Source organism: Stenella coeruleoalba (genome assembly GCF_951394435.1).
Source record: "Stenella coeruleoalba genome assembly, contig: scaffold_64, whole genome shotgun sequence".
Taxonomy (NCBI): domain Eukaryota; kingdom Metazoa; phylum Chordata; class Mammalia; order Artiodactyla; family Delphinidae; genus Stenella; species Stenella coeruleoalba.
The window spans coordinates 513,654-523,544 of record NW_027646265.1 but is presented as its reverse complement, the minus strand read 5'-3'; the positions used below and the strand labels follow the sequence as shown (position 1 = coordinate 523,544).

The 9,891-nt window shown below is 45.3% G+C and overlaps 1 long non-coding RNA gene across 2 annotated transcripts; it reads right to left on the bottom strand.

Annotated features, from left to right (window-relative positions):
• Positions 1 to 603: 603 nt before the first annotated feature.
• LOC307181225 lies at positions 604 to 9,592 on the bottom strand. Of its 2 annotated transcripts, none has more exons than XR_013826177.1 (3): positions 9,547 to 9,592; positions 4,169 to 4,279; positions 604 to 872 (listed from the first exon to the last, which is right to left on the bottom strand). It is a non-coding gene; the product is annotated as an uncharacterized lncRNA (long non-coding RNA). The 2 variants fall into 2 exon arrangements; XR_013826178.1 differs by lacking the exon at positions 9,547 to 9,592 and adding an exon at positions 8,599 to 8,699.
• Between the last annotated feature and the right edge of the window lie 299 nt (positions 9,593 to 9,891).

The following is a 9,891-nucleotide window of genomic DNA, read 5'->3' as shown; positions in this document are numbered from 1 at the left end:
TTTCTTAAGAAACTAACAATAGAATTACCATATGATACAGCAATCCCAGTACTGGACATATACCCAGACAAAACCATAAATCAAAAAGAGTCATTCACCGCAATGTTCATTGCATCACTATTTACAATATCGAGGTAATGGAAGCAACCTAAATGCCCACAGACAGACGAATGCATAAAGCTGTGGTACATATATAAAATGGAATATTACTAAGCCATGAAAAGGAATGAAATTGGGTCATTTGTAGAGACGTCGATGGATCTAGAGACTGTCATACAGAGTGAAGTAAGTCAGAAGGAGAAAAACAAATCTTGTATATTCATGCATATATGTGGAACCTAGAAAATCTGTACAGATTAACCATTTTGCAAGGCATAAATAGAGCAACAGATGTAGACAACAAACGTATGGACAACAAGGGGGGAAAGCTGTTGGGGGGGTGGTGGTGGGAGGAGTTGAGAGACTGGGATTGGCATGTATACATTTATATGTATAAAATAGATAACCAATAAGAACCTGCTGTATAAAAATATAAAATAAAATTCAAAATTAAAAAGAAGTAAAATTTAAAAAATAAAACAGAAAAAACAATTATTCCCTGCACATACATGTATTTATATGAATAAATTATTTCCATGCTTATATCTGTAAATACAAAAAAGAGGAATAAAATCTACCTTGAACCAAAAACGAAAAAGAGAAAAAAAACACAGAACCCACCAGTTCCACAGAGGAAAACCGTATCAGGGCACTTGCTCCAGTTGTAAACAATTCTGAAGTTGGTCAGTGGTGGGGAATCGTCTCCCATTCAGCCAGCAGCCCCCACGCAACAAGCGTCCTCATTGCAAAGCTGGGGCACCGTGCCGAGGCATCTGTGAGTAAACGTGAGCTGAGCCCCAGGCCAGTTGCTGCTGAACTATTCCCACCCGTCCCAGGTAAAACACCTGAATATATACAAGGACTTGAAAGCCTAGAGGAAGGGCCATAGAGCCACACGAGTGACAGCATGCCGGCCGACTTGGTGCCTGCAGGCCAGCCAGGATGGTCCTGGCCCTGGGTGCTCTTCTGGAAGATTTCCATTTCCCTGCCTGAGATACCCGTCCTGTCCCTGCCCCCACTGCTTTTTTCCTTCCTCACCTCTGCCCAGGGAGAAATTCCAGCAGCAGGTATGGGTGACACATCCTCTTCTTTAGCAGGTGGCAGCCTGGCAACTGCTGCAGAAAGTCCAGCAGAGCCCCACTCACACTGGGCCACCCACAAAGCCGTGGCCTCTCACTCCCTCCCACCAGCCCAGCCCCGAGACTGCTGACAGGGCAGAGAAAATGGCATCAGGCACGGCTGCAGGGGCTCTTGCTGCCTGGAGTGGTATTTATATTGATCTCAACCCAGGCACACCTGGGGAGGGCTGGCCGGCATGGTAAGGCTGCCCAGGTCAGCCAATCATCACCCCTCAGGGGCTCACAGTTGCAGAAAATGGAACTTGCTGAACCGGCCAGGTCCAAGGAACAGGTGTGGGCTCCTGAGAGTCAGGATAGACAAGGGGCTGCAGCTTTGGCTTGTTTTCTAATCATTTTATCTGGCCCATGAGTGGGAGACAACTTCAAGAAAACCCTCTCCTAATGAGAGGAACCCAGGAGTCAGGGAGAGGAGGGGTGGGTGGTGGTTGGAGACAGAGGCCTGGTGCCCCGGGTGCAGTGGAAGTCTCTGGAAGACCAGGTGGAGGGAGGCCTCACGGAGTGATGCCCAGGGTCACAGACCTGTCGCAGCTGCTGTTTGTTAGTTCAAGTCCTGCTCTGAGGTGCTCTGTGTCAGCTCTGAGCGACAGGTGAGCTGGGGGTGCTCTGCAATGAGGGCTATGTGCACGGTTCCTGTGTGCCCAGCCCTGCCACGGTACCTGCAAGGGTAGCTCTGTATCCTGGGAGGGGCCTGACCACGAGAGCCCCGTGGGCTGGGGTGGGGGTGGGGTACCTGCCCAGGTGAGCTCCATATTCTGGGATTGGTCTGACCACGAGAGTCCCATGGGCTGCTGGGGACCTGGTAAAGGATGTCAGGACAGTCAGTGAAGCCACCGAGGATATACCTCCAGTTGCTCCTAATTCCTACACCCTGCTGGTCATTCTACCAACCACCAGGACATGGTATTCTGTATTAGTCTTCAATGATGCCTTCTTTTGTATTCCATTAGTCCCAGAGTCACAAGAAATTTTGGCTTGTGAGTGGCAGGACTCTACATACAACTAAAACAATACTTCCGGGCCGTCTGGCCCCAAGGGTGCAAAAATTCCCACACCATCTTTGGGGAAAGCTTAGCTAAAGACCTAAAAGTTCTACCTCTGGAAAAGGAAACCCTCCTTCAATATGCAGACGACATTCTGATCACCAGCCCTACTAAGGAGGCCTCTGAACTACCAAGCCAATAAAGGATAGAAGTTGTCCAAGAAAAAGCTCAAATATCACAGACTGCGGTGACCTGCCTGGGCTTCATTCTCACAGAAGGTCAGAGAAGCCCATCCCAGGAAAGGGAAGAAACCATTTTCAGCCTTACCCCTTTCTAAAACTAGAAGACAGCTTAGGGGTTCCTGGGGAAGCCAGGGTTTGCTGCTTCTGGATCCCTAACTACAGTCTACTAGCTGGGCCTCTATATGAAACACTGAAAGGAAAAGATGATGATCCTTTTGAATAGAATCCAGAAGTGGCCTTTCAAGAATGGAAAGAGCAGTCAATTCAGACCCTTGCCCTGGAACTCCCTAATTTAGCTAAACCCTTTGATCTTTACAATCCCGGTGAAAGGTGAATCGCCATTGGAGAATTAGTGCAAAAACTGGGACCACTTGAAATGGAACAATGCAAGAATGCCATCCAGGTAGGATAAACTACGGTCACTAAGGGGCTTGGCCCACTGCCACATCTGGCCAAGATACTGGCGGTATCTAAAAACCTGGAAATCAGCAGCCCAAAAGGCCACCTCCCTCCTAAGGGAAAAGGACCCCACGTGGTGATCCTAACCACCAACCATGCCCTGAAGTTGCAGGGTTCGCTCCGTGGGCACACCGACCTCGAGTGAGGAGGCCCTCCAACTCCAACATCCAGAGAGATAACCGGGGGCAACAGGGCACCATGACGACTCGTGTGAACATCACTTGACCTGGAGTTTCTCTCATAAAACAACAAGAGTGTGTCCCAAAAGAGTAGACTACTGCTTGCAGGACTTACTGCACCCAGAGGGGAGCTAATAATCTTGGCGGGGGAACAGTATACCACACTGTCACCATAGAAAAGCCTACAGACACCGTGATGATGGTGGCCAATAAGACCGGCTGGACTCCTGTTTACTTCAAAAGGCTGTTGACTCAGTAGCCATCATGGTCCTTGGTCACCACTGACCCTGGACTGTCTGGGAGTTGAGCGGGCAGGGCTCTGACACCTGGTGCTGTTTGTACGTTAATTCAGGGGCCTAATTGAAGAAAGCGCAGACTACTGGTCAGAGCATCTAGGCTGGCAGAGACGGTCAGCCTAAGGTGGCCGAACAAATGTGGGGCGGGGTGAAACCGGCCCCCACAGCGTCTCTGCACATCTCTTTCCTGGACCCTTAAAGGTCATTAGAATCTATAACACTTCCAATGCTGGTGCTCAGGTGGACGAGCAGGGAGGCAGGGGTCCTGGGGACAATCAACGTCACCGGGAGGCTGCTGGGGAGAAGCTCTGACCCTCGCCCCAGGGTATGAGGGCTCCCAACTCAGCACTCAGCAGTTACAGAAGAAGGGTCTGCACCCTCAGCACTCCAAGAATGAGGAACGGGACAAAAGGCAGAGGAGGGGTTTGTCCCCAGCAAAGCCCATTAAAAATCCCTGGGAGATAAAAATAGAATCTGGGCAATAAAGTCAAGTCTAACCTTTTTTATCCTTTGTGCTTTGTCTAATTTCACGTGCTCCTAGGGTCCCGCATGCAGAGGTTCCACACCCGGCACTTCAGACCAGATTTCCTAGTGCAGAATGGCTGGGTCGACACCTCAGCTCCTGGGGCCCAGTGCAGACTCCACGATATAGAGCCTGAGCTACAGCCAACCCGGCCCTCGAGAGCTCCGCCGCCTCCCTCCCTCCCACTGACTCTGACAGGATCTCTACACAGCAGCCCAGCCCACAGCCCACGGGGTAGTGCATGCTCTCACCTCTCCATTCTCTGATCAAAATATAAAGTTTCCTTTGCTTGTGAACCAAACTCAGTCTCGATCTGTTGGCCCCAATGACACTGGGCAGGGGGACACTTGTTGGGGTCCACTCTGGAGGATCAGTAACAGAAATTGAGACTATTGTAACCTCAATGAACAGATGTGTGAGCCAAACTGTAGTTAACATAGAACAGTGTATAAGGCTCGGGTAAAATAAGATGTTTTTAACACTTCCATTTGATATTTCCATCACTTTTTATAAGCAAGTTCAGTGAAAAGGTTTGTCTTATTTGTCAGGTCAATATTAGAGAAACGAAGTGATTTCTTTCCAAGGATGTACAGCTAATAATCTTGGTTAAACCTTCAATCTTGTTTTAAATGCTTTTCCATTGAAAATGATACCTCTCTTTCAGCTCCCCCATTTCTGAGAAGTATAAAATCTTATAATTTATTATTACCAAAGGGGAAAGGTGGGAGGAGGGATAAATTAACAGTTTGGAATGAACACATACACACTGCTATGTATAAAATAGATCATCAACAAGGAACTACTGTATAGCACAGGGAACTACACTCAACATTTTGCAATAACCTATAAGGGGAAATAATCTGAAAAAGAATAGATATTTTTATTGACATCATCTATCAATGACAGTTAAAGTGTAGCCTAAGGGAAGCTGGTGGTGAGTGCTTCTGACCCTGAAGACTTCAATCATCTAAAGTTTGGACTCTGCCTACTTCCCAAGGCCCTTAATGAACATATGTGTAGCCGTAGCTTAAAAACTTCCCCAGTTTGGGTTTCGGGGAGACACTGATTTTGAAAAAGCCCTGGTGTTCTCCTTACATGAATGGGACTCTTCCTACTGCTAAAACATGTCTGTCACACCCAGAGGATGGTATACCATCTGATTGGGAAGAGTTTGGAAAAGGCATCTCATCTCCTCATCTCCTGGTGCTCGGGTTCACCCCTCCAGCGTCTTTACTAACAGTCTCCCCACTTGGAGATGTCAGCACTGTCAACATCCTGTTGCGTACAGTTTGGAATTTGTCCAGAGGATGAAGCGGAAGGATGAGGAACAATGAGAGACAAGTCCTAGGTGTTCAGACAGGCACATGTCACTCTAATTTCCAATCAGGAAGACGAATTGACCAAAGGCTAGGGTTGCCCATGGAAACAGTATAGGGCTTGAGGAAATCCCGCTGCTTTGTGGCCAGTTCCCATAAACACGAGTTGAACAATGGAACTCAGGGGCAGTAAAATTCACAAAACTGCAGAGTTGAAAATATCCATCACTGAAAAATGTCTTGAGGAAAGTCAGAGAAAAGGACTTGTAAGCAAGGGAGAATGGCAGGAAAGGGATTTGAGGAGGTAGAAAGGACTCGCCATTAAGCACAAGAAAAGGAGCTGAACATTGCCAACATTGCCAACATTGCAGTTGGCCAAAAAGGGTGTATGCGTTCTTTTCTGTATATATTCAAGAAAAGGGCATACACTTTTTTAGCCAACCAAACAGGTGGGCACTGGAAGTCAATACTACAAAAGATATCACTTCGCATCAGTCAGAAGAGCCATCCTCATAAAGCATAAACAACAGAAACGCAGGACAGGGCAACGAGAAGAGGGAGCCCTGTGAGACTTATAGTGGAAATGTATATTGCCAACGGCCATTCTGGAGAAGTGTATTGTGTTTACTAAAGCATCTAAAAAATGAGCTACAGAGCATAGGGCACTTGCACTCATGGGCGTATATCTTGGGAAAAACAAAAATCGAGAGGACACAGGCACCCCAATGTTTACCCCCTCTCTGTTTAAAAGATCCTCGACTAGGATATAACTTAAATGTCTCTGGAGGGAAAAAATGGATAGAGATGTGGTACTTAGGTAGAGTGGAATATTATTCAGCCTGTAAATCAATGAAATATGGCCAGTTGTAACGACTCCGGAGGAGTTACGTATGATCATTCTAAGTGACAGAATTCAAAAAGAAAAAGACACATATCATAAGATATCACTTAAAGGTGGAATCCAAAATGGCTACACATGAAATAAATTACAAAACAAAAACATAGTCAAATATGTAGAAAACACGCATAAGGCTGCTAAACGGGAAAGGTGGGGAGGGGTGAGGCATCATCCAGGAGGTTGAAATTAGCAAAGATACCATTCCAAATACCAAACTGATAATCAACAAGGCCTACACGGTAGCTAAAAGAACTGCACTCAGCATACTCAAGTCACCGGAAAAGAATATATACGACTGGTAAGAATCTGAAAAAGAATTTATTGATGTCTCTCTGTACGTGAATCAAGTGGATGTACAGCAGCAAGAAACAGAGCTTTGAAAATCAGCTGTAACCAATATAGTAATAAATTGAAAAAAATAAACGACAGAGAGACAGAGAAAACCTCTTACAACTTTTCCTCAGGGACGGTGATGCAACATGGATTGAACACATCTAGACCCACAGCAGGATGAGACATAAGGCTGGAAACTGTTTGCGCTAAGAGAAATGTGAGGTTGGGTGAGGAAATGCACACCCTTTAAAGTAATACTACCTGGTACCCATTCAATGGGTCCCAAATCTGCAGGTTCAAGGGATCTTCCTACAGCTAAAACATGCATGGAAAACCCAGAGGACTGTACACCATGTGATCGGGAGATGTGTCTAAAATGCACCTCATTTATCCTCTCCTGGTGCTCCTGTTCACCATTCCAGCCACGCTACTTAGAATCTCCCCACTTGGAGAATCAGCACATTTAAACTTCTGTTTCACACATTTTGCAAATTGTGAGGAGGATGAACGGGAAGAGGGGGAACCAATGAGAGAAGAGTTGTAGGGGTTTGGACGGGCACATATCACTCTAATTTCCCATTAAGAATAAGAATTAAAGAAAGGCTCAGCCTGCCTCGCCGGAGCCAAAATAGGGCCTGAAGCAATCCTGCGGGTTTGAGGCCAGCTCACAAAAGAGCAACTTAAACAATGGAGCTCAGGGTCACTGCAATTCACAAACCTGCAGAGTTATAAATGAAAACTAACGTCCAAAAATATGTTGAGGTAAGGCAAAGAAGAGGATCTGAATGCAAGACAGAATTGCAAGAAACAGATTTCAAGAGATAGATTGGACTCGTCTTTAACGCACATGAAAAGCGGCAGAATTTCGACAATGATGCAGTTGGCCCAAAAGGGCGTATGCGTTTTTTCCTGATTATATCCAGGAAAAAACGCATACGCACTTTATGGGCAACGAAGCAAGCAAGCAATGCAAATGTGCACAACAAAGAAGTCTCACTTCCCACCGGTCAAAAGGGCCATCCTAAAAAATTGTAAAAACCAGAAATGCAGGACAGGCCATGGAGAACAGGGAGCCTTTATACGCTGATGGGCAGTGTGTGAACTGCCGAGAGCCACTCTGGAGAAGTGTATGGTGGTTCCTAAATCATCTAAAAAACAGAGCTACAGAGCATAGGACACTTCCAATCATGGGAGTATATCTAGGGAAGTCTAAAAATCAACAAGACACAAGCACACCACAGTTTAGGGCTACTCTGTTTACAAGAACCTCAACTTCAGTACACCTTAAATATCCCAGGAAAGAGAACAATGGATAAAGAAGATGTGGTACTTATGTACAATGGAATATCTCTTCACCATGAAATCAATGTAATAAGGCTAGTAGAAGGATAAAGAGTGGATTTAGGTCCGATAATACTACTTGAAATAAGTCAAACAGAAAAAGAAACATATCATAAGATATCACTTATAGAGGGAGGGTAAATATGGCTGCACAAGAAATGAATTACAGAACAGAACAGTGTCTCACATTTAGAAAACACACTTATGTCAGCTTAAGGGGAAAGGAGAGGTGGGGTGATGCATAAAACCAGAGTTTGAAATTAGCACAGATACCGTTCAATAAACCAAATAGGTATTAGACAAGATCTACACCTTGCTCAATGAACAGGCCTCAACACACCCTATACACCGCAGAGAAATATATCTGAGGAATAAGAATCTTAAAACCCATGTATTGATATATCTCCATAAGGGAATCAAGTGTGTGCAGAGCGGCACAAACACAGCAGTGAAAAGGAGCTAAACCCCATTATAGAAATAAATTTTAAAAACAAAACGCTGAAACAATGAAAGAGAGAAAAATTCTTACAAAATTCGCTCAGGGGCTGTGATGCAACCTGGATTGACCACATATAAACCCACAGCTGGATAAGACATAAGGCTGGACACTTGGGGCTGACAGGATTGGTGAGCTTTGGTGAGCAACTGCCGAAAGTTTAATGCAATACTTCATGCTACTCAGTCCAAGGGTCCCAACACTCCAGGTTGAAGGGAATCTTCCTACAGCTAAACCATGCTTGGGAAACCCAGCGACTGGTATACCATATGATCGGGAAAGGTTTCTAAAACGCACCTCATTTTTCCTCTCCTGGGGCTCCGGATCGACATTCCAGCCGCTTTACTAACAACATCCCCACATGGAGTCAATGCCTTTAAGTTCTGGTATCGCACAGTCTGCAGTTAGTGCAGAGGATGAATGGGAATAGGGGGAACCAGTGAGAAACTAGCTGTAGCGGTTTCAATGGGCACATGTCACTCTAATATCACATCAGTAAGAAGAATTAACCAAAGGCACAGCAAGGTGCCCCAGAAGAAAAATAGGGCTTCAAGGAATCCTGTGGTTATGGGGCAAGACCACAAAAATAAGAGCTAAAAAATGGAGCTAAGGGCCACTGCAATTCAAAAACCTGCAGAGTTATAAAGGCCAACTATTTTTAAAAAATATATTGAGGTAAGGCTATGAAGAGGCATTGAAAGCAAGGCAGAATTGCAGGAAACCGATTTCAGGAGGTAGACAGGAATTGCATTGAAAGCATATGAAGAGAGTCAGAAACTCGACAATGATGCACTTGGCCAAAAAGGGCGTATGCGTTTTTTCCTGAATATATTCAGGAAAAAACGCATACGCACTTTTTGGCCAACCAAGCAAGCTTGCAAAGGAAATCTGCACTACAATGAAGTCTCACTTCCCCCCGGTCAAAAGGGCCATCTGAAAAAAGTGTAAAATCCAGAAAGGCACGACAGGCCATGGAGAACTGGGAGCCTTCTTATGCTGATGGGCGGGATGTAAATTGCCAACAGCCACTCTGGAGAAGTGTATGGTGTTTCCTGAAACATCTAAAAAACAAAGCAACAGAGCCTAGGGCACTTCCACTTATGGTCCTATAGCTTAGGGAAATTAAAATCAAAAAGACACAGCCACCCCAAAGTTTGGGACGGCTCTGTTTACAAGAACCTCGTTTACGGTACAAGTTCAATATCGCAGAAAGTGAAAAATGGATAAAGAACTTGTGGTACTTACGTACAATGCAATATCACTCAGCAATGAAATCTATGTCATCAGGCCCGTAGCAGCATAATGAGTGGATTCAGGTATGATGATTCGAACTGAAATAAGTCACACAGAAAAGAAACATCATAAGGTATCATTAATACACAGAATGTCGACTTGGCTACACATGAACTGAATTACAAAACAGAACAGTGTCTCAAGTTTAGAAAACCAACTTATGCTTGCTTAAGGGGGAAGGTGAGTTGGGGTGCTGCATAAAACCAGAGATTGAAATGAGCACAGATAAAGTTCCTTAAGCCAAATATGGAATAGACAAGAGCTACTCCTTGCTCAACGAAATGGACTCAACACCCC